The 26,154-nt window shown below is 45.9% G+C and overlaps 1 protein-coding gene and 1 long non-coding RNA gene across 3 annotated transcripts in view; one reads left to right on the forward strand and one right to left on the reverse strand.

The window, feature by feature from the left end:
- The window catches only part of LOC142652910 (uncharacterized), an 854,242-nt gene that overhangs the window by 215,076 nt on the left and 613,012 nt on the right, over positions 1–26,154 (forward strand). The window lies entirely within an intron of this gene.
- ANO10 (anoctamin 10) overlaps positions 1–26,154 on the reverse strand; it is a 298,943-nt gene that overhangs the window by 3,437 nt on the left and 269,352 nt on the right. The window lies entirely within an intron of this gene.

The raw sequence follows: 26,154 nt of genomic DNA on the forward strand, positions 1-26,154 counted from the left end.
CAGTGGACCAAATCAAAAACAAATCAGAACAACAACAAAGAAGAGAAATCAATCAATAATGTGCATCACATCTCAATAGGAAGGACACTGCGCAGTATACAACAGTAGCATGGAGAATTCTTACAGCAACACATCAGGAGGCACAGTGAGGCCACTTAATTCAAACAGAGAGGGAGCGGCACATTACCCTAGACAGGGGAAGAGAAAGTATAGAAAAAGGTCCCCAGAGGGGGAGGAGTAGGAGGGAGGGGAGAGGACAAGGGGATCCTGGACTCCGATTCTGGGGTATTCTGGGTGAAAAAACATCAGCCAGCAAGCGTCACAGTACATTTCACAAGAGCATAGGCCAACTCAGGTTACAGCCGTGAGGTAGGAAGGAGAAGAAAGAAACACTATCCAAGGATACCACGTAGATGTGTATTTTACCACAGCTGCCGGAGAGTGAGCCACCAGGTGTTCCATTCGCTGTATCGCGGCAACTTCCTGAAACCACTCATCTAATGTTGGAGGTATTGCCGTTTTCCACCTGCGCGGGATCACTGACTTTGCTGCCTGAAGGAGGTGTCTAACTAGTGAGCTTTTATAAACTTGTATTGGCATCGGGAACATGAATAAAAGAGCTGCTTCCGGAGAGTTGGGGACAGAGACTCCAGTAACCTCCAATATCAATTTAAGTACCGCATCCCAAAAACTCCTCAACAAGGGGCAACTCCACCAAACATGAGACATACAACCTCCTACATCACCACAACGCCAACAATTGTCAGGCATAGATGGATACCATTTATGAAGCGCAGCCGGGACCCGGTACCATCTAGATACTATTTTGTAGCTAGTTTCTTGGGCCCTAGTGGCTATAGATGCTTTTTGTGAGAGGGAGAAACATCGCTTCCATTGTGCGTCAGTAAATGTAGTATGCAATTCTCTCTCCCAGGCCCCGCAGAAGGAGGGGAGTTGTTGGGAACGCTGTGAAAGGAGTAACTTATATATCGTGGATATGATATGGGTAGGGGGCTGGGTGGAGACACATAGGCGCTCAAAGTCCGTCAACAACCGGTGAAGATGTGCGCGTCGCTTAACCGCTCCATAAAAGTGCTTTAACTGGGCATATTCATATATACGGCGAGTGGAGGGCACAGCATCGGGGCAGATGGATGTTAGAGGGAGAAGAGAGGAAGCGGAGAGAACCTGGGCAAAATACATGGGATTGGTGGACGGCCTGCCTAGGAAGGAGCGACCAGCCTTACCAGCAGGAAAGGCTGGATTGTCTGTGATTGGAGTTAAAGGACCCAGGGGGTCTATAAGCGTACTTTCAGGTCCTAAGGACCTCAATACCAGAAGGGTATGATGGACCACAAAGGAGGTTTGAGTCGGTCTGTTCCCGGGCAGGGTCCACGGCAGGGATGATAGGGTACTGGGACATAGTTGTTGAGCCAAACGGACCCATAGTTTTGATTCACGGTTATGAAAAAAATCTAAAACACGTGCGTGAGTTGATGCTAGATAGTAGAGCCTACAATCCGGCAGACCAACCCCACCCGTACCCCTGGAGCGAGTCAGAAGAGCCCGGCTCAGACGTGGGCGACCAGTCGGCCAAATGAAGGAGCCGAAGCAACGCTGAAGCCGCAACCAATAGAAGGATGGGATAGAGATGGGGATCGTCTGCAGGAGATAAAGCAAGCGGGGGAGGAGCGACATCTTAATAATATTGATACGGCCAAACCAGGAAAATTCAGTCTTATGCCAGGAATTAAGATCAGTGCGAAACTTGGCCAGTAGGGGGATATAATTATTTGTAAACAGTTGTGTAAGGTCACCACTTATACGGGCACCCAAATATGTAATACCTCTGGAGGGCCAAGAAAAGGGGAAATTACTTTGGAGAAGCGACACTAACGGGCCCGGGAGAGAAACATTTAGCGCTTCCGACTTAGAGAAATTGATTTTGAAATTAGACCATGTTCCAAAACGGGACAACTCGGACATCAATGAAGGAAGAGAGACATGAGGATCTGTGAGATAGACCAATAGGTCATCAGCAAATGCCGAGCACTTGTATTCCATCCCTCCAATATTAATACCCTTAATATCCGTGTTGCTCCGAATGGAGGCCATGAGGTGTTCCATAACCAGAACATATAACAGGGGGGATAGGGGACAACCCTGTCTCGTGCCATTGTAAATAGGGAAAGGTGCCGAGAGGGAGCCATTTATTTTTATTTGGGCCGAAGGCGTACGATACAATGCCATGATTTTTGCCAAGAGAGAGGGTCCTATTCCCACATGCCGAAGGGTTTGGTAAAGGGCAGGCCACGATATTCTGTCAAACGCCTTTTCAGCATCTAGGGACAGGATCATGAGCGGGATGTGGTTAGTCTGGGCGTGGTGGATAATATCTAGAGTTTTAAGGGTGTTATCCCGGGCCTCCCGACCAGGCACAAAGCCCACCTGATCCGGGTGGATTAGATCAGGCAGGTAGTTATTTAGTCTATTGGCGAGCAATTTGGCGTAAATTTTCAGGTCTACATTGAGCAAGGAGATGGGACGATAACTGGAGCAGAGTTGAGGATCCTTACCCGGCTTAGGGATAACCGTGACATGAGCCAAGGTGGAGCTAGGAGGAAACCGGACCTCCGGGGAGATAGAATTAAAAGCTGGCAGTAAAAACGGTAACAACCGGTCAGCCAACACCTTGTAAAACTTGGCAGTGTAGCCATCCGGGCCAGGACTCTTTCCCCCAGGAAGATCGGTTATAACCGCAAGGAGCTCCGGGGAGGTGAAGTCCTTATCAAGTTCCTCAGCTATCTCCCTAGACAACGGTGTGAAGGGAGAAGAGAAAGAATCCCCGTCTGGCAGATGAGAGTGGGTAGGGGTGGGAGGGTCAAGGTTGTAAAGATTAGAGAAAAAGGTATGGAAGCAATCCGCTATCTCTGGGGTCGTGTGAACCACCTGGCCAGAAGGAGCTTTAGTATTTGGGATGTGTGATTGGGCAATCTTAGTTTTTAAAGCTCTGGCCAACATGCGTCCGCTCTTATTGCCAAACTCGTAGAATTTACTGCGACAGACTTGGAGAGCGCGCTGCTGGGCAGAGTCCAACAGCCGTCTGGCATCCTGTCGGGCAACCTGTAACTCCCGTAAAATCGGAAGAGACAACGCACGCTTGTGGGCCAGTTCAAGAGTGCTAATTTTTTGGAGCGCAATTTTAAGGGAGTGGGCCCTTTCTCTTTTAAGGCGCGCTCCGTGTTTTATGAGGACCCCCCTGAGAACACATTTAAGGGCTTCCCAACGCACCAAGGGGGACGTGTCATCCTGAGCGTGATCAAGTGTGAAATATTCCACCGTTTGAAGTAAATCATCATGGCACATCCCATCCAGGAGCAGGGACTCATTCAGTCTCCAAGTCCAGGAGCCTTTAGTGATGAAGGGGAGTTGTAAGGTACAGTATACCGGGGCATGATCAGACCACAGGATACTGCCAATGGACGTAGAGGCTACCCAGGGGAGAGCATGCTGCTGGATGAAAATGTAATCCAAGCGACTGTAGGTGCCATGCGGATGGGAGTAGAAACTATAATCCCTATCAGTGGGGTGTTGTAGGCGCCATGCATCACAAAGTTGAAGCTGTAGGAGAGCACGCCTCGCCCGTCTAATAGCACCATATGCAACACTAGAGCGACCAGTAGAATTATCCACCGTCGGATCCAGAGTAAGGTTAAAGTCTCCGCACAGCACCACAGTCCCCCGGACCACCGGAAGGGCGGCTTCTATAAGTTGGAGAACGAAGGGCACCTGACCCTGATTGGGAGCATAAGCGTTAATCACCGTGAATTCCCTCCCACCAATATTAAGCACTAAGATGATGTATCTTGCGTCGGGACCGACAACCATATTAACAACCTGATGGGGGAGGGACTTGTGGAGGGCTATGGCAACTCCACACGATCTGGAGAGGGGATTATTACTGAAATGCCACGTAGTGTAATGTTTGTGCTTGATAGTAGGGGTATGTCCCTCCTTAAAGTGTGTCTCCTGGAAGCATGCAATGTGTACCTTACGCTTGTGTAGATGGTGTAGAATTTGCGCCCGCTTTTCAGGAACATTCAGCCCCTTCACATTGAAGGAGGCAATAGTAAGGTCAGCCATGGGTGCAGACTAAGCGGCTCGCTGAAGTATGCCGGCTAACGCACGAGGGATCGGAGTCCAGGATCGCCAGGAGGGAGGAAGAGGAGGGAAACAAGCTAGGAGTAAAGAACAGAGCATTAGAGAAAAACACAGACATAAAATCAAACAAAAAAGGCAGTAAGAAAACAACTGCCGCACCAGCTAAGCGCACAATTGCGGTAGACCAAAAATTCGGTCCAAAACCTACAGGGGGAAGGTGACAACTACGCATAAGAGTTATCCGCACTCCCCAGCGTACCATATTATAAATATTGACAGCTTAACATCATTGCACACTTTAAATAATGAGCAAGAGGAAGACATTGGAAGGCATCTGAAGGTAATACTCAAAACCACAGGCATTCTTGAAAACCGACAGCAAGTAAATACGTAAAAGGAAGGATTCCCGGGGTGTGAAATCCGGGTCATCACGCCGAACGGGCGGTCTCCATGGGTGGAGTAGGGTCCCGTTCTTGTCGGCGTCTAGATCTTCTGCGGGGTCCTCGTGGAGGGCGACCCTCTGCCACAGATAGAGGCCCAGGGAGCGGGCGTCTCCCTCTCGATCCTCCGCCAGCAGAGGATAACAATGAGGGCCACTCTGGTAACGCAACATGAGGAAGGTTCAAGTCCCGCAAGAAACTAGGCAAGTCGGTCGGGGATCGCACGGTATAGGTACGGCCATCCCGTCTGACCATAAGGGCAAACGGGAAGCCCCACCTGTAAATGATGTCCCGGTTTCGGAGCACCTCCAGCAGGGGCTTGAGAGCAGCTCTTTGCGCCAGCGTATGTCGAGATAAATCCGGCAAAATACGTAACTGCGTGCCTTGATGGAGAATGATGGGCTGCCGCCGGATTTTTTGCAGGATAGAGTCCTTGATTGCGTAGAAATGGATTCGGCAGATGACATCCCTCGGCCGAGGATCATCAGCACTTACAGGGCGGAGAGCTCTATGTGCCCGGTCGATCTCTATATGGGTATTTGGCGGACGGCCTAGTAAAGTATTGAAGATGGTGGAGAGAGTTGAAAACAGATCGGACGTAGGAATAGATTCGGGCAATCCTCTCACACGTAGGTTGTTCCTCCTGTTACGATTTTCGATATCATCGAGGTGTTGTTGCAAAGTGAACAGCTGAGCTGAGTGCTGCTGAATAGTAGATTGGATATTTGCAATAGTGGCATTATCAGCAACCCGCTCCTGCGTAAGAGTGTCCACCCTTGTAGAAAGTGAGGAAAGTTCAGCCCGAAATTGAGTAAACTCCAGCTTACATTCTTCCACGATCTGTCTGGCAAAGGAAGACATATCAGCCCTGGTGGGCAACAGTTGGACAAGCTGGCGGATGTCTGAAAGAGTCGCCGGCCTATTTTCACATATACCTCCAGACGACGGGTCTGTGAGACTTAATGCAAGGTCTGCTGGTATATCCATCGGAGCATGGGCATATTCCAGGTCAGGAGAAGGAAGTGGGTGGAATTGAGGACCCTGGTCACGGGTATGTAATGCAGGCAAAGTCCCGGATTGAAGGGGAAATCCCACATGCCCGGCCGGGGCGGTGGTTGAGGGGACTTTTGGGGCGCTGCTCCTTGAGGAGCTGGAGGACCAAGATGGGGGGGCCCCCACCAGCCCAGGGCCCCTGAGAGGAGTGGGGAGGTCTGGGACTAGTGGCCCTACAGGCTGTAAAGAGACACTGGGGGCAGGAGGTTCAGAGCCTCGGTACTCACTGCGCCTCTCATATGAATCGTCCTGCTGTGGAGCTGTAGTCAGGGCAGCTGTGGCGTCTCCTGCGACCCTGGAGGCCGGATCAGGTGGTAGCAGGCCGCAGTCAGGTCCAGGAGGTAGCTGGCCATCAGGCCATGAAAGCAATGGCGTAGGTGGATGGAGACCCGACGTCTGCAGGCCAGCCGGAGAGCGCCGGCGGCCATCTTGAGAGGCCACGAGGCCTGATGGCAGAAAAGCGGCACCTGCCGCGGAGGGAGCCCCAGATGCCTCACAATGAGACCGAGGGTCCGATACCCTCTGCACCGGGGCTCTCCCATCCGGAGAGATTGTGAAGGGGGCCGTATTCCCCAGAGCAGGCCCACATCTGAGCACCACAGAGTCCCGGCGGCCATCTTGGATGCAGGCAGGCGAGGTCGGCCGGGCCGCAGGATCCTCCACAGCCCGGAGAAGAGATGCGGAATCGGAGGCCTCCAGATTCTGGACCCGGACGGGTAAGTGAGCGACTTCTGTTGCCGTCTCTATCAGCTCAGGGCACTGAGACAGTGGAGATGGAGAGGTCGGGCGGCCATCTTGACCCCCGGCCTCGGCCCGGATCGAGGCCCGGAGCTGCATCTGGGGTTGTCGCCCGAAGTATTCCCCGATATCACGCTGGGGTGATGAGGGGCAGGTAGGGGCTGCTGCCTTGTGTTTTTTAGTCGTCTTCCCCATGTCTGAGAGTGGATGTCAGCCGATTTTAGCACACTGGGTGAGGAGCTGGAGAAAGCACGTCTTCACTCTCCCATAGCTGGCCACGCCCCCCCTAATTCATATCTTTTACTGGTCAAGTTCCGTGTCTAATTCTCCCATTTTAGACTAATAGAAACCTAGTTAATCCTATGGTGAGTTTTCGATATCTAAAGAAAGCAAGAGTGTCTACAGAAAATCCAAGTGGTTCCAAAGTAGTAATACAAATTCCAGGCTCTGGATGGGTGGCTATAAACACATGATCAGTTCCGTAAGGTAGAAATTATAACCTTTGTGCTAAAATGATTTAAATGCAGACACTCTGGTGGATCCAGAGAGTGGCGTCGCATTGCGGGTTGAAAAAGGGAATACACATACCCCTAGCAGCGATGATCTATAGTGCTAAATGTGCAATGATGTAATAACTTGTGACTTTATAATTTTAATCCAATACAGTATGATGTCTTATATGCAGGCAAATAACATTATGTTTGGAGGATTTTCTAAGAATAAGACTTAGATCGCGGAACTCAGCCTCAAGCTATGGTTTCAGAACACTTGTTAATGTAATGGATTTAGATGTTAGTAAAACTTTAATCATCTCATATGTTTTTGAAATAGAATTGTAATAAAACATATATTCAACTAAACAATTACGTGTCTCCGGCTGAGAACAATGTCAATGGATTGCTTGGGAAAACAGAGTGTGATCATAAACGTCATAGTAAGGAGCCCAGGAAATGCCCAAAATAGAAAGAGCCTTCTTATATCAGACGGTAATATGATTCTTAGACCTGTGAGAAATGGTGGTTATTATAAACTCAAATTGTAAACACCCTCTGGCCAGGAAAGTTCTTACTCCAAGAAAAGGCGAGACTCCAAAATAGTGTGGTCTCAGATCAGGCTTCATTGCAGCCAAAAACATTCTAAATGTCTTATAAAAGATAAACTGGCTGGTAATTACAGTAACTTCTAATAGCTGATGGTAACTTCATGGGTGTAATGTCCGTGGCTCCTCTTCAGGAGGCGCCATTGCTCGCGTCCACTCATCTCAGCCGGATCCCGCTTTTAAAGGTGCAACGTGCGCACTGGACCTCCTGGATTAACTTTTACCCGTGAGTACCCTGGACTATAAGAGGCGTCCAGCCCCCTAGTTCTATGCCTGAGCGTAGTTGTGTTCCCTAGTTCATTTATGTGATGGCCTAGTGTGATTCATGTTCCAGTCCCTGTACCTGTTTCCAGTTCCTGTTCCCAGCAATCCTTTCATTCCTGGTCTAGCACTGAGCTGTGCCAAAGTCGTGCTGCACTGCATCCACGTCTGACCTGCTTCCCCTCGCCTAACATCCGCCTGCTACCTAGTTTCAGCCGAGCCTGCCCTGCTGCTGTCTGAGCTGCCACAGGTACCTATAGAACTATAGACCCTCACCTGCTCCCTGTTGGCCAGTTGCCTTACCGCCAAGGCTGTACGGCCCAGTGGGTCCACAGACCCTTCGTGACAGTACGCTCAGGCCATGGACCCCGCTGGTCGATTCAAGACTATGACGATGTCACAGGAGATGCGAGCAGATATGCTGTACCTCCGGTCTCGACAGGACCAACTCCTCCAGGCGTTGAACATTCTTGCACGTCGGCAGGAGGCACAAGCTGCCGTTACTCCTACTACACCTCCTGGCAATGTGGATCCTCAGTCTACACCTCTTGGCAGTATTGACCTACGTGTTTCTTTGCCACTTCCTGACCGCTATGATGGAGAAGCAAGTACCTGTCGTGGTTTTCTTAATCAATGCCAGATCCATTTCAGCCTGCATGCTAGGACTTTTTCCTCTGATGGTGCCAGGGTCGCTTTCATCATTTCTCTCCTCACCGGCAAGGCTCTTGCATTGCCGAACCCTATCTGGGAGAGACAAGGACCAGAGACCCGTGACTTCCCTGCCTTCCTCCGGACTTTTCGCATGGTGTTTGAGGAGCCTGGAAGGGTCTCATCTGCAGCGGCCTCTTTGATTAACCTGCGCCAAGGAGACACCTCTGCGAGTGAGTACGCCATCCACTTCCGCATCCTGGCGGGAGAGCTGTTATGGAACAATGAGGCTCTGGTAGCTGCATTCTGGCATGGACTATCTTCCAGAGTTAAAGACGAACTTGCTGCCCGGGATCTGCCGTCTACCCTGGATGACCTCATCCTTTTGTCTGCCCGGATTGATATACGGATCCGTGAACGCCTCCAAGAGGTTCAACGGGAGGGAGCCCTTCCTAGTCTGGTCCCTACTTTGCAGCAACCCCTGCTGTCCTCAGATGTCGATCCTCCTAAGAAGTCGGTAATAACGGACCAGTATAAGTTATCTACCCAAGAGAGACAACGCGGACGCACATCTGGACCCTGTCTTTATTGAGGCCTCGATGGCCATCTTGTGCGCATGTGCCCCCAAAAATCCCAAAACCTAGGGTTGCTTGGAGTGACAACCTTGGGTAAAGATGGACTTCCGTCTAAATTGTCCATACCTGTGACCATAGTGTCCGGCGAGAAAATGCATCAGGTCTCTGCGTATCTGGACTCTGGATCCACTGCTAATTTCATCCGCAGAGATCTTGTGGACCTTCTGCAATTACCCACCACCACTCTGGAGAGCCCATTGACAGTTGCCTCAGAGAATGGACTACCTCTGCCAGACCCAGTTATAGCTGTGACCAAGCCGCTGAGGCTCCAAGTGGGAGCCCTTCACTCCGAACTCCTGTCGTTCTATGTCCTGCCCAAAGCGGTTAACCCTGTGTGGCTGGGCCTGCCTTGGCTCCGACTGCATGCCCCAGTTCTGGACAGGAATTCTGGAGAGGTTCTCCAGTGGGGCCCCGAGTGTCAAAGTCGCAGCCTGGTGCGGAATCATTTGGCTCAGCCTTCGCTGCCTCGGTCATTGGCAGGATTGCCGAGTCATTATGCTGCCTTTTCGGACGTCTTCAGCAAGAGGGAGGCGGAGACTTTGCCCCCACATCGGGCGTATGACTGCTCTATTGAACGGATTCCTGGTGCATCCCTTCCCTGTGGTAGGGTATATCCTCTCTCCTTGCCAGAGACTCTGTCCATGTCCTCCTATGTGAAAGAGAACTTAGAAAGGGGCTTCATACGGTAGTCTTCCTCCCCGGCAGGAGCCGGGTTCTTCTTCGTCAAAAAGAAAGATGGCTCTCTTCATCCTTGCATCGACTACTGTGGTCTCAACCAGATCACGGTGAAGAATAAATATCCGTTGCCAGTGATCTCCGAACTGTTTGATCGTATACGTGGTGCAATTTTTTTTATAAACTAGACCTGCATGGGGCTTACAACCTAGTCCGGATTCGCCAGGGTGATGAATGGAAGACTGCATTTAACACCCGTGATGGACACTATGAGTATCTAGTAATGCCCTTCGGCCTTTGTAATGCTCCCGCGGTCTTCCAGGAGTTTGTGAATGACATTTTCCGTGACCTCCTCTATGTTTGTGTTGTAGTCTACCTTGATGACATCTTGATTTTCTCCCCAGATCCCATGTCCGTCAGGTTCTGCTACGGTTAAGGGAGAATCGTCTGTACGCCAAGTTGGAGAAGTGCGTGTTTGACAAGGATGCTCTACCCTTCCTGGGCTACATCGTCTCGAATCATGGTCTCGAGATGGACCCTGAGAAGGTAAAGTCTGTCCTGGAGTGGCCACGCCCTTAAGGCTTGAGGGCCATACAGCGCTTTTTGGGATTTGCTATTTTTTACAGGCAGTTTATTCCGAACTTCTCCTCACTGACTTCTCCCATCTCTAACCTTACTAAGAAGGGTATGAACGCCAAGGTGTGGACTCCTGAGGCAGAGTCCGAATTCAATAGCCTGAAGAGTGCCTTCACGTCAGCCTCTATCCTCCATCATCCGGATGTCTCTCTGCAGTTCTCGTTGGAGGTGGACGCATCCTCTGTCGGTGCTGGTGCACTCCTGTTCCAGAGAGTACCCAAGGGCAAGTCAAGGGTATGTGGATACTTTTCCAAGCTCTTCTCTCCCGCAGAACATAACTACTCGATTGGGGATCGGGAGTTACTAGCCATCAAATTGGCTCTGGAGGAGTGGAGACATCAACTAGAGGGCGCAGCTCATCCGATCTTGATTTTTACGGACCACAATAATCTGACCTACCTCCAGACGGCCCAACGGCTGAACCCTCGTCAGGCCAGGTGGTCAGTGATCTTTGCAAGGTTTCAGTTTGAGCTTCATTATCGCCCGGCCGACAAGAATGTGAGGGCCGATGCCTTGTCTATGGTCAAGACAACATAGAGAGTCCACAGAACATTACTGATCCATCTTGCATTGTCTCGGTCAATCACCTGCAAATTGGCGACATTCCTCCAGCGATGATTTTTGTGCGCCTGGCTGATCGTGGAAGAATCCTCCGCTGGGGGCACTTCTCTAAACTGGCAGGTCACGCGGGGTTACGTAAGACCCGGGATTTGATTGCTCGTCATTTCTGGTGGCCCACACTGCCCAAGGATATTATTGACTTTGTTACTTCCTGTGCTGTATGTGCAGCCAACAAGGCCACCCACTACAGACCTGCTGGTCTTCTCCAGCCATTGCCTGTGCCCAATGCTCCCTGGCAGCATATAGCGATGGACTTTATCACGGACCTGGCACTCTCTGCTGGATCCAGTGCTGTCTGGGTGGTGGTGGACCGATTTTCAAAGATGGCCCACTTCGTTCCTCTGACCGGTCTTCTTTCTGCTCCTCAGTTGGCCAAGTTATTTATCCAACACATCTTCCGCCTGCACGGCTTGCCGCAGCATATTGTGTCTGATCGGGGGGGGGGGGGGTTCAGTTTACCTCGAGGTTTTGGAGAGCCCTCTGTCGACTTCTTGGCGTGAAGTTGGACTTTTCCTCTGCCTACCATCCTCAGTCCAATGGTCAGGTTGAGAGGATCAACCAGATTTTGGAGAACTACCTACGCCACTTCATCTCCAAGAAGCATGATGACTGGGTGCAGCTGCTCCCATGGGCGGAGTTCTCTTATAATAATCACACCAGTGAGTTTACTAGGAATACACCGTTCTGCATTTTCTATGGCCAGCACCCACAAATTACTCTCTCGGTGCCTGATACTTCCGAGGTACCTGCAGCAGACTCCACGTTTAGAGATTTTTTGAAGATCTGGCAGCAGACTCGATCCTCCATCCTAATCGCAATGGACCGCATGAAACGGAAGGCTGACACAAGGAGAAGAGAGCCTCCTCGGTTTCTTCCTGGCACGAAGGTCTGGCTGTCGTCCAGGAATATCCGACTGAGGGTGCCGTCATGTAAATTTGCCCCCAGGTTCCTCGGACCATTCGAGGTCCTGCAGCAGATCAACCCTGTTGCCTACAAGCTTCGGCTGCCTCCTACCCTCAGGATTCCCAACTCCTTCCATGTCTCCCTCCTGAAACCAGTGATCCTGAACCGCTATTCCAAGACTCCCAGCCCTGCGGTTGCCTCCAGCGGCCCTTCGGACATCTTTGAGGTCAAGGAGATCTTGGACACCAAGAGATGAGAGGAAAGACTTTTTATTTGGTGGATTGGAGGGGGTTTGGTCCTGAAGAGAGGTCCTGGGAGCCAGAGGAGAAACTCAATGCCCCTACTCTTCTGAAGAAGTTTCTCGCTCTGGTCCCAAGAAGAGGGGGCGTAAGAGGGGGGATACTGTAATGTCCGTGGCTGCTGGCTGTCAGCTCCAACCTTCCCCTGACAGCTGCAGCCACGAGTCGGCAAGCGCTGGCCCCAGTCTCCTCCTCAGGAGGCGCGCGCACCGGACTTCGTGGATGAACTTTTACCCGTGAGTACCCTGGACTATAAGAGGGGTCCAGCACCCTAGTTCTATGCCTGAGCGTTGTTGTAATCCTACGTTAGTTTATGTGATGGCCTCCTAGTGCGTTTCCTGTTCCAGTCCCTGTCCCTATACTTGTTTCCAGTTCCTGTTCCCAGCAATCCTTTCATTCCTGGTCTAGCACTGAGCTGTGCCAAAGTTGTGCTGCTTCACCTCGCCTGACGTCCGCCTGCTACCTAGTCCCAGCCGAGCCTGCCCTGCTGCTGTCTGAGCTGCCACAGGTACCTATAGAACTATAGACTCTCACCTGCTCCCTGTTGGCTAGCTGCCTTACTGCCAAGGCGGTACGGCCCAGTGGGTCCACAGACCCTTCGTGACAATGGGGCTTAGGAACTTTAGAGTCATAATGGTTTATTCTATTGAAGTCAGTGAATGTGAGTAGAGAAAACCCAAGAGAACCTGCGGTACTACAGCAAAGATCAACACAAAAATAATATCAAGGCAAGGAATTTTGACTACTGTTTAGACTAAGACTTTAAAACGGTGCAGTTTTTAACCCTATTCTTATGAGAATTGTTGTCACAAGCTGCTGCTTCCAATAGTGACAATTGTGATTTAGGGCAGATGCACATGGCAATTTTTGGCCACATTTTGAACGCAGCCGTAAACTAGCTCTACTGTACCTCTGTATGTCTCTAATTTCATACAGAGGTATTTTCAGTCAGCTTTTGTATGGCTGAGAGAAAAAAAATTGTGCCATGCAGTTTTTCCTTTTAACTCCTTGGCGTTTTCCGAAGCCAGAAGTGGATCCAAAAGGAAGGAAAGGCATACAGAAAAGACTGATGTATTTCCATTCTTTTGTGTCCACTGCGGTGTTTGGCTCAAAAACTGCACCAAGAACGGCATCAAATCTGTGTGTGTGTTTCTTGCCGAACCAGAACGACCCGCAGAATAAAATTAACACTATATTTATACCGCACGGTAAACAACGAATCATTTTTTTATTAAAAAAACAATGGTGGAATTGCTTTTAGTTTTTCATTACCCCCAATTTTCTTTATAAAAGTTAAAAGACAAGATATAATGGTTATAATAAATAAAACAACTCGTCACACAAAAAAAAACATCATATATGTATAGAAATAAAAAATTTAAAAAGTCTGAACACATCGAGGCAAAGTGAAAAATTCCCTACGTCCTTAAGGCCAATATTGGCTGCGTGCTAAACAGGTTAAATACCTGCACTGTTTGTTGTTCACTACATGCAGCAGTCCCCAGCACCCTGAAACACGTTGCTCCTTGGAGTATAGAATAAAGTCATTAAAAATCTGACCACTTTGATCATTATTACTGCGGTGAGAGACTGTGCCAATTAGGTGTTCCTCTTAGGAGCTATACTCCGTTGATGGCTCCTGACATTAGCCGATTATAGTAGGAGGTAATGTTCAATATGTGACACTAGCGCACAGATGCTTCAAGCTATATATTACTGCTTCACCTTACCAAATGTCAGAAATTAGACGGAACATGCATGTTCTAACAGTAAATACATTTATGAATGCTACTTTATATATTTATATATATATATTGGATAACATTTGCAGGGCCACATTTGCTTGTTGTATTATAATGGGAGGTGAGTTTATTTTGCAGGTTGTGCTTGCTTAGCTACAGTAATCTATATTTTACCAGATGACTGTTGATGTTTAACGAACAAACTATGGATTTGTTATGGTCAGCATGGACAAAGTTATTCATTGTCCAGAGTTGAAATAACCCAAGGTCATCTTGGATTTCTGTGAATTCACAACAATTTACTGAAGGACACTCAAGACATAGAAATGTATCTCGCATATATCTATTAGCTTGCCATATACCTTTTCTTGGCAGCAATTATGACAAACCATAATTATAAAGCATAAAAATATAGACATATAAACCCCAATATCAAATTGTAGTAGCAAAAATACAGCTTTCAGATACAGTGAAACCTCTCTTTGACGACCACCCAAAATTGCACTGAAAAGTGGTCTTCTATGGGGGTGGTCTTCTCAAAAGAGGATGTCCAGTATGAATAATGTATGGTGGAACTGAAATCTGTCACAGGAAATCTGCTCTGGATAATGGGGTGGTCTTTTGGAAAGGTTTCACTATAGTAGTCTTAATTTTTCAACAGCAGTTATTATGGGATTCTCCAGTGCATGTAACATGCATAAAAGCACATACAGATGTAGCAGAGCTGCCCCTTTTGTGCAATGTAATAACTAAAAAAAATTTAAGAAAACATTAGATTGTCCCAACTGCCCCAAATGAGGATGAGGCATGTTGGATTTCAACATCCTCAATTCTTCTGATCTGCTGCAGCTGTAAGAGGTATCTGGCAGCAGCTGGTCTCCCTCTCCCCTTTGAAACATGACACTGGGCCAAGCCGAGGGAGCATGTTTAAGGAGAGGTCGAGATAAGTTTGGCTAATGTGTATGGCCAGCCAAAGTTTACCTCCTATAAAAATCACAGCACCTAGTGTTACATGGAAAACCCAACTTTGTTACAGCTGGAATTTTATTAGCCCACACAAATGTGTCCACCCTTTTAAATTGCGTTAAGTTATACAATTTATCATGATACCATTTCAATACAATCTTCCGCAATCCAGTAAAAATAAAAATCTATATGCTAAACGCCTACGTTTTTTTTAACATGGGAGTCTATAAATGACGGCTGGTCGAAATATGGCCTCCATCGGCGGCATCTGTTGGAGATATGCATTTTTTATTTTAAAGATTTAACACCTCCCGCCATACACTTTGGGATATGTCAGGCTTAGAAGTAAGTTAAGGAACACACATTAAGAAGGCAAAAGTGGGTGAAAAGTAAAAAGACTTCGGCCCTTTTCACACGACAGGGATTCTCGGCCGTATGACAGCCGTTCATTGATCGGCCGTCACGGCCTCACTAGGAACAATAGACCCCAAATGGGGCTATTCACACGGCCGATTTTTTGAGGGCCCGGTAAACCGGGCCATCAAAAAATGGAGCATGCCATTTTTTGGGCTGTTCTCCCAACCCCCGTAGAAGTCTATGGAGCTGAGTAAAGCACGGCTGCCACTTGTATGTGATACGAGTGATGGCCGTGTTTTCTGCCGTTCGCTCTCTTCTCCTCCTCACAGTGCGAAGTGCACGTGAGATTTTTTTGCTCCTTGTAGGAGCGGAATCCCTAATCCCCGACCACAGCATTGCCGACGCTGTGGCCGGTGAATCCACTCCAGGAGATGTTCCGGACTTTACTGTCCATATATGGACAGTGACTTCTCCTGAAGCGAAATCCCTCGTCACAGCCGTCCCTGACACAGTTTTGGCCGGTGATTCCGCTCCAGGAGAAGTCACTGTCCGTATATGGACAGTGAAGTCAGGGACTTGTTCGGTGTTTCCGATCCAGGAGGACGGGCCGCTGTGGCTGGGGATTCCCCTTCAGGAGCAGGGGACCACACCAGGAGAAGTCCATGATGTCACTGTCCATGTATGGACAGTGAAGTCTGGGACTTCTCCTGGAGTGGTCCCCTACAGCGGCACTATCTACAAGAAGGAGGAGTGCCATCTACAAGAGGGTGTGCCATCTACAGGGGTGCTATGTATAAGGGGGCTGTGTGGTACTACCTACAGGGGGGCTGTGGCAGTATCTACAGGGGGCTGTGTGGCCTTATCTACAGAGGGCAGTGTTTGGCATTGTCTACAGGGGGGCTGTGGCAGTATCTACAGGGGGCTGTGTGGCATTATCTACAGGGTGCAGTGTGTGGCATTATCTACAGGGTGCAGTGTGTGGCATTATCTACAGGGTGCAGTGTGTGGCATTGTCTACAGGGGTCTGTGACTATCTACTTCTTTTTATTGGGTAAACCTTTCTAAAAGTCACTAAGGGGGATTTTCATGATATATGGGAACATGTCCAGTGCTTTTGCTGTAACGAGCTAGTCAGTAGACTGTGTGTAACGTACATCTGTGCAATATACGCACTGATCACCTGATCTTCCATTCATTTGTAGTGTCCACTACATACTTATTCCTGTGGATGGGTGGAATATATATCTTGTCATGTTTTTGACCAGGTGCTTATATGCCTTTTTTCCCTGCGATTTGGCCATCTTGCGACGTGATCCAGCTATTACATGTCATCTTTTAGATACCTCGTTGTGTTTTTATCATCATATATGTTATATTTGATATGTTTATGTATTTATATGCAATAAAAATTGTCTTTTTTTACATGTAGCCTTGTGACTCATGTTTCTCATTGTTTTTGTATGATATAGTAGAGTCCTGCTACTCTGTGATGTAACAATTTGGGGGTACTTTGTACACATGTGCTGATTGGTACCTAACCACTTACTTGCTCCTGTGAGACATCTATCTATAAAAAGGGGGCTGTGTGGCAGTATCTACAGAGGGCAGTGTGTGGCAAAAAAAATTGACAAATGAAATTCATCCGTTTTTAAAACGGACAGGGAAAAATACTGATGCAAAACAGGTAAAAATCGTCTGTTAAAAATGGAAACACGGCCCGAAATGGAAACTGAACAGATGCAAAACGGCTGAGAATAATGGACCAAAACGGAAGTTTTCATTGGCTGACACTCCCGGTCATGTGAATAGAGCTTTAGCATAAGCCAACAAAAAAACAAAAACAAACAACTGTGACGTGTAATGGGAACTGGGTAAAATAATGCGAGATTAGGGAAATAGGTAAGAGTTTTGGTTCCTGATGTTAAAGTCCACACCGCACTAGGTAAAATAATTGATATAGCTTTTCCAGCCCTTGTGAAACCTTATTTTTTATTCATATGTCTCCATCATCTTCACTGGTGATATAAAATGTGTATTCATTTGTGTCACATATGCAAACAAGACAAATGTGTGAAATAACAGTAATAGATCCAGTGTGGGAGCACCCTGTCTTGATTGCCAATCTCTTTACAGTCTAAAAGGAAATGGAAACAGAGGGGTGGGTAGAATAGCTTGGAGGAGGAATGAAATTCAGGGAGAGAAGTCTTCCAGCACTGCCTCCCCCCTATGATTGTAAGATTGAGAGAAACAATAGTGCCTCCCCTGTGTAGAGACATCAGGGAGTGCTCCTGAGGAGGGAAGATCTATAAAGTCTACGTGTTATACAGGAGGGGGCAGAAATCCTGTGCATTATATGCAGGGACTTATGTGGCTGGTGGAGGTCTACCAAAATTAGTACAAAAAAAAAGAGGTTGCCCATAGGAATTTATGCACACGAGTGGTACGGATCCCGTAATTTAATGCCCATAGCCTGCTGTGAGCCCAAACTGCACCTCCATATGCATATGGAACCTTTTTTCTACTGTCCCTTGCCTCCATTATTTCGAAGTACCTTTATGTGTCTCTTGTTTTACACAGAGGCTCGTATAACTGAATCCACAATAAAAGTATTGTGGCATGTTCCATCGCATGCCGCATAAGTGTAAGTACATACATAGCATAAATACTGCTGATTTTCCACAACGGATTTCTTTGTGGAAAATCTGCAGCATAATAAAGTAGCAGCAGAGCGGATGAGATTTTAGCAAATCTCATCCACATGCTGCGTAGCTAATGAGCGGAAAAAACGCTCAGAAACTGACCTGCGACGTGGTTTTTTTAAAATCCGCAGCATGTCAATTGTATTTGCGTAAATCGCTGCTTTTTTGTTGCGGGTGTTCCCAAATTAAATTCAATGGAGAGGTAAAACCACAAGAAACAGATGTTGTGATTTTTGTGGCAGAACAGCTGTGATTCTGCTGCAAAAATCGCAACTCAGAAAAAAAATCTTATACTTACCCAGAATTACCCTATGCTTCTTCGTCCGGGCTGGCCTCCCGGGATCACGTTTCGTCCCATGTGACCGCTGCAGCCACGGTCTGTAGTGGTCACATGGGATGAAACGTGATCCTAGGTGGCCGGCCTGAAGGATGGCAGAGGGACGCATCGCTATGGCTACATAAGAATAAAACTTTTTTTTTACGCACAATTTTCCGCAGCGGACTTTACAGCCGATAAAATGCACCACAATTTGGTGCAGTTTTTCGTCCGGAATTCCCATTAGCGTCCAGGGTGGATTTATCTAGTCATTCTCAGCCCTATTTGACTCGTCGCTGTCTGACCTATTTATCTGGCTGCTGTATGCCCTATTTATTGGGTCGCTGCATGATCTATATTTTCAGTCACTGTCTGCCCCACTTTTTTGGTCACTGTCTAGTTTTCATGTCCTATTTTACCAGTCGCTGTTTTTATTCTCAACGTAAACACTATTTCACGGATTCCTGTATGACACTAATTAAGAGTAAGGCAACATGTAGTGGTCCGAAAGCCATGACAGCGTGCGATTTTACCAGGCTTATTTTAATCCGTTTGGCTTTCGTAGGTACATTTTTTTTTAGCTTCCACTAGGTAACGTACATATACTATACTGTATGTAATTATGTAGTGAGTGTGTATATCTACAGTATGTACTGGATGTAATGGATGTGCACTTAGGATTGTAAGGAGTGTGCATTTAGGTTTGTAGGTATATAATATGCGTAATTATTCTCCTTCTGCCGTAAAAGATTTTAAAATTCCAGCTGGAGGAACCGACACTTTACAATCAACCCAGGGACCACTGTGCCCTTAATCTGCCTCTGGCTGCATTGCATAGAAATAATAATCACAAAGAACAATGAAGTTGTCAAATAAAAAAGCAGCTTCATGCTTCCATACTAAATCACCAGAGAAATAACTCTAGTCACCAGTCAAGGCGATAGAATTTGTCCATGGCTTCCATGCAATATCTACAAAAATAATGGGTCATCAGAAATGACCACTGGGTCACCAGGGATGGCTACTGAATAACTATATCACCAATGAGCTCCTTCCCATAAATTAGTTGGCCTCATTGGAATTGATTGACTTATATAAGGACACGATGGCGCAACAGGACCACGTCCTTCTATTCATGGAGGTCGCAATTTTGATATCAGCAGGAGGTAATTTTGTTAGATACCAACACTAATACAAAATTTGTTTCGTGGTTATTTATGTGAATAATATTCTCTCCAGGACAAGGGAGGAGCTCTTTCTGGAAAAGAAAATTAGACCCTCTTTACTAAATCTGGACAACCCCTTTAAACCATTGGTGCAAGCTAGTACTTATCGCCCAACATCATACATTTATGAAGCTGTGGTCGCAGGGCAGAAACTGAAGAATAAACTCAAGGCCAAAATATGAGCCGCATCCTTAGAGAAGAAAGTACAGACTACATTGTACATCACCGCATAGGCATACAGTAGAATATGTCAATGATATGGTCTCATTGCACAAAAAAATTTACCGTGTTGAATACGCTTTTTAATGGATGCCTCTGTATTAAATAACATAGTTGACTAAAGATATGCCAACACATACCTCCCAGATGTAAGCCAAAAGGGAAGTATTTTGGCATCCATCGGGTTAATAGGGCCCAATGGATACAGTCGGAGTATACGCTAGGTGCTTTCCTGGAGCATATGCCTAACATCCACTGCACTTTATTCATATCAATTGTATGCTCATACTACATCTCTATGGTTCTCTCCTGAATACACTTATTCATGTATTGTACTGGGAAACTGGCGATACCAAATTCATACACTTTAATGTTTTGCTACTTTTACAAAAAATATATTTTTTTAAATACTGTTTGTGTCTCCATATTCTGAGAGCCATAACTTTTTAATTTTTCTATTGACTGAGTGATGTGAAGGCATATTTTTTTGCGAGGCGAGCTATAGTTTGTATTGGTACAATTTTGAGGTACATAAGACTAACACTTTTTATTGTGTTTTTTTGTGGGACATGAGGTGACCAAAAAAACTGAAATTCTGGTGTTCTACTTTTCAAAATATTTTAATAGTTTTTTTTTTATTATTATTTTTTATATATTATTTTGTATATATAAAAAAAAATTGTTTTTTAATTTTTTTTAATTAGTCCCCCTAGGAAACTTGAACTAGCGATAGGGAAGGGTTTAATTGAACTTAGGCCTCATGCACACGACCGTAAAAACACCCGTTATTGCGGGTCGTTATTACGACCCGCAATAACGGGCTCATAGGCTTCTGTTAGCCACGGGTACCTTCCCGTTTGCTCACGGGAAGGTACCCGTGCCGTTAAAAAAGATAGAACATGCCCTATTTCATGCCGTAATAACGGCACGGGCATCCCATAGAAGTCTATGGGGCTCCCGTAATCATGGGTGGCTGCGTGTGTTCACCCGTGATTACGGGAGCGTTGCGAGGTGAGGCGAGGTCAGGGGACTACCCGGTCTGCAGGCCACAGCCCAGTGGCGTAACTACCGCCGGGACTACAATGAAAACTATGGCAGAGCGGGGAGGTATCTCCCCGCTCTGCCATAAACAAGACATGTATCCCCTATCCTGTAAAAAATAAAAATAAAAGACGTTCATACTTACCGACAACTCTCCAGTCCGGTCTCCCGCCCGTTGCCTTGGTGACGCGTCCCTCTCGACATCCGGGCCGACGTCCTGGATGACGTTTCAGGCCATGTGACCGCTGCAGCCAATCACAGGTCAATCACAGGCTGCAGCGGTCACATGGACTGCCGCGTCATCCAGGGATGTCGGGCTGGATGTGAAGAGAGGGACGCGTCACCAAGACAACGGCCGGTAAGTATGAATTTCTTTAACTTTTATTACAGAAAAGGCTGTCCCTTCTCTCTATCCTGCACTGATAGAGAGAAGGGGCTGCCGATTAGTGCAGTGCTATTTTGCTGCCAAAAACGTGCTCGTAAATACGGGTGGAATACGTGTGACACCGGACCCATATTTACGAGCACGGGTTCGTAAATACTGGTGCAAAACGGGTGGAATACGTGTGACACCGGACCCGTATTTACGCCAGTATTTACGGGTGTGAAAAAATACGGTCGTGTGCATGAGGCCTTAACAATTAAACATTATGCCGTAACTTCCCGCTAGTGGTGGCTGCAGGCAGACAGAATTTTGACGTTTAACTATATTGGAATTAGGAAGCTCCTTCTACTTCCTAGTTCTGACACGTGGATAGATTTACCACCATTGAGGTTTTAGAGGAAAATTGTTATACATTATTTGACGGTGAGCCTTTAAACTGAAAATATGACTTGTTCTTACTGTGCACTAAAAAGGTCTACCAACACAGAGCAACAAATAATCACTGCTATAATTGTCTGGTCAAATCCCTCTTCTCACCCAAAGGCACCACTATAAAAATCGAGAGCACTGGCAGAGAAAATAAAGGGTGAGGCTGGAAGCACCTGATTCCAGAAATAGAAGCAATGACGTGCTGAACGGCGGTCTAGGTTAATATTAATTGTACTTATTCACATGCAGGAATTTCCGGAGACTATGTTCATCGTGTGAGACTCGTCCTCTATGGGAAACGGTGTTCTACAATCTCCTTCCTTTTTGGTGCTTTGAAGTTTCCTGCATCCTTTCGACAGCAGACATGATGTACCCACACATTTAATACAGAAGGCAACAGTTAATGTTTGCACACGGAAATAACATGTCGGGAAGGTAGTTTATCAAAAAGGCACCCTGGCCAAAGCTGCAAATTTAGTTTTGCTGGGGGTAAGCATATACCTCAGGTATTTTAGAAACTTGATCCCTTGCTCCTGACACTTCAGTGGTCAGATGCTTGTGGTGTGTTTGGGGCCTCTGTTCTCCACTTTTGTACAGGCATAATCTGTCATAGATCACCCCTAATGTCCAGACCTAGTGATATATTATTGTGTACACAGTCAAGTATTAATTTTTCATTGCTTATATAGTGCCAACATTTTCTGTAGCCATGTACAGAGAGAGACCCTTTCCTGTCCCCAACGGGGCTCACAACTTACATTCCCCCATCTCAGACACACACAAGGGCAATTTCGTAGGAAGCCAATTGTCCTATAGAAGGAAACTCAATTGTATTTGCGTAATCGCTGCTTTTTTGTTGCAGGTTTTCCCCATTGAATTCGATGGGGAGGGAAAACCCTCAACTAATAGCGGATGTTGCGTTTTTTAGCGGCGGAAAAGCTGCGATTCTGCCACAAAAAAAACAACAGAAAAAAATTATCTTATACTTACCCAGAATTCTGTGCTTTTTCATCCAGGCCGGCCTCCTGGGATGACATTTCATCACAGGCTGCACCGGTCACATGGGATAAAAGTCATCCCAGGAGGCTGGCCTGCAGGACGGCAGAGGGACGCGTCGCCATGGCTACGTAAGTATGAAACTTTTTAAAAATTTATCTGCAGTTTTCCGCAACGAACATTCCAGAGGCAAAGCTACACCACAACTTGGTGCGTTTTTTCAGCCGTAATTCCCTGCGGAGCCCTGGGTGGATTCGCTGTGTGCTTTTACGCAGAATATCCACCCTGTGTGAACATAGCCTAAAAGACTGTGCAAATTGCACAATTTTGGTACTCTGAAATTTTGGGAATAAAGGGCTCAAGAAAGGGGAGTGGGGGGATTGCACAAGCCCTGCAGTTGGTATTTTTAAAAGAACACTAAACGTAAAGTCAGCTGCTTACAAAACGGCATCTTATTTACATATATGGAGGAAGCCTGGCCTTACACTGGTTGGCGCTCTGTACGGTACCTTCTGTTGGCACCCTTCCCCCATATGGTGTACTGACATATAATAATACCATTTACTGATTCATTATCAGCAACATACAGGAAGGTGCCCAAATAACAGTGCAATAGGTTGTCCAAATAACACTTTCATTCAGTTGTCTAAATACCAAAGATAAACACTGCCATTACCACCATACACTGCAAAATAATATACTGTCCAGTGCCTACGTACCAGTGCCACACAATTCCTAAATAATTACCATCATACTGTGCTTAAATAATACCACCATACAGTGACCACATAACAGCTTCATACATAAAGAAATCGAATAAAAATGTCTAATTAACATTGCTATACAATTAATATTAATTAGACAGGAAGTCTCACAGGACAAATACGTGTAAAGGTGGGAGACAACACTCAACCACCCATATAAATAATTAGAGATAAGGACTCTAACAATATATAATAAACAAGAGAAAAAAAAGAGTCCATACATATCAACATATGAAAAAATTAAACATCTTTATTGATAACATAAAATACACTAAATGACAAAGACAGAGAATCTAAAATAAATCCTTGTACGGATCACATATGTATACAATGAGTATATATATATATATGTTTAATACACTGATGGTATGCACAATTACTGTGGCTCAATGTAGCTCCAACATAGGGTGCATCAAAATAGGGGTAATTTTAAAATGTAAGCTGTGTAAAGAAGGACAATATGCCTAACTCAAAGAGGCCTGTAGTAACTCAAAAGTAATTGGTGCCTTGAAAAAATGGCATAAAGCCAAGTTTAAATCCGATAGATGCACTTACCCATGTATGGGAGATTGAGTGTGACCCAGCGGTATAGAAGAGCGCCCCGACGCGCGTTTCGCCTGTGGCTTTCTCAAGGGGTATTTAACAGCGGAAATGCTGAGACATCGTGGCCACTGCCAATTTTGACTACATCCCGTTATTATATCAGTTCGCTTCCTGATGAGCCAGCTAAACCTCTGGCGAAACATGTTTAGGCTAGATTGTACATAGGGATATATCAGAATTTAGGGCTTAAATCGACCAGGGGTCGCTCTTTTCAGAGCGCATGAATAGCTTCTGATTGGTTACTATCAGGGACAGTGCTATTACAGGTGTGAGTGAGTCTCCAATACCCCAATTGACAACTGTACTATAGGGCACACTTCGTATAAAGAAATAGAACTAAGTGTTGCATTACTCTTTTGAGTTTCCCGAATGTCCTAACTTACCCAACATTAATTACTGAAACACTAACATTAGGGTGGTTGTTTTTTTATTATATTTTATTTTCAAAATAATAAAACTTATATTTTAAGAGGGGCTTCTTTCCCGCCACTAGTATTTAATAAGACTATTACATTGGTAGCGACCTGGGGTTCCCCCGCAGCGAAGTCCACATCCCTGTACAGGGGTTGAACGGTGAAAATCGGTGGTTCCCTTATACTCCGCTCCCTGGAGTAGCCCTAAGTCAAATTCCTTGGTGACAAGATGGGTTTACACCAACACCTGCTGGCCTGCTACAGACCAATCCCCGGGCCTCATTACAATTACTATACAATACCACGTGACAAGAAAAATACAAAAAAGATTATATGTATTTTAATTTAAAAAAATCTAGTGGATTTGGTATATACTTTTCTATTTCACCCCCTTTTCTTTCTCAATGATCATATACATGCACGTAATGATTATTCCATATAATAAATTTAGTAAAGAACACGTATAGAGATAACTTTTCTACCTACATGGCATATACCCATGTTTCCACAGCAGGAGAAAATAATTAGCTATCAAAGCACAAACATGAGTCGACTGCAACTGCTTGTTAAAAAATTTTTTTGCATGAAACCCTATTGACTTTTAAAGATAGGAGAAGATATGAGCCTCCAGGATGAAAACCACCAGTCACAATCTGATCTCCTTGAATCACATTTGATAAATCAATGGTCAGGTATCTCTGGCTCGCCAATTACCTACATTGGAAACATGCTTGATGCAGCGCGGCCTCGGTGTAAGCTAGCAGCTGGAGAGAAGGCAGGAAATCGATACCTGTGCTTTCAGGCCATGCCATTGATTACATTTTCTACATTTCAGCTGACTTTGGCATTAAGAGGAACTTAAAAACATTAGAGTTTAACTTCTCTACAGGAGGCGATAACAAACAAGAGCAGAATGGCAGTGCCACGCCACACATAAAGGTTTTAGTGCATTAAGGATTTAAAGCTGGATTTAGAATGCCAATACACGTAAAAGACGCTCTGGCCCACAGGCACTAAAACAATACATGGATTTACTGTACAACACGATCTAGAAACTGAGTGATTCAAGACTCCTCCATGACTATTGTATGAAGTCTCTCAATATAATGGACTTTTCAACGGTTTTGCGACATTTTATTTATTTAAATTCAACAAATAAATACATTATGGTAACATTGATCAAACCAAAAGTCCTTAAACTTATTGACATGGGCACACAGCATATATACGAGCATGCACAACGTAAGCGCTTTGATTTAAAACTCACGACACCATTCAAACATAGTGAAGCTGAGGCGCTACAAATTCATATTTATGAAAAAAACCGACGACTAGATTTTTCCATGACACAAACTATACTATAGACATATGTATAATTGTATATGGCTTTACTTAGGGAATGCACAGACCCTGTATAGTGGCACAATGTATCTATATGGGTCTGTATTATGGACCAATAGGAACTCCATGTGTTGCTGTATGGTGTCTCTGTGGGGCACCATATTTTCCCCTAGAGTTCATGTTTCACTACACTACAGTTTATCACTTTCAAGCCACTTTCTCTTAGACACCATTAAGACATGGGTTGTAATGATCAAGTCCCAATTGCCTGTATATCAGTGACTGGTTTTAAAGTGTTCTTCCAACCATATACATAATTTTGTTTTAGGTTCAAAATTCTGCACGGAATCACTTAACAATATATCTTTACATGGGTTGAAGCTCAGTTTTTCTAAAACAGAGCTCCAAATCCTTTCTTTTTCTTCATACAGTCCTACTATTTAACTAATAATAGTAGGAGGAGCTTATTTAGTGAACTTAAAAATCGG

Source organism: Rhinoderma darwinii, chromosome 5 (assembly GCF_050947455.1).
Source record: "Rhinoderma darwinii isolate aRhiDar2 chromosome 5, aRhiDar2.hap1, whole genome shotgun sequence".
NCBI classification, from domain to species: Eukaryota; Metazoa; Chordata; class Amphibia; order Anura; family Rhinodermatidae; genus Rhinoderma; species Rhinoderma darwinii.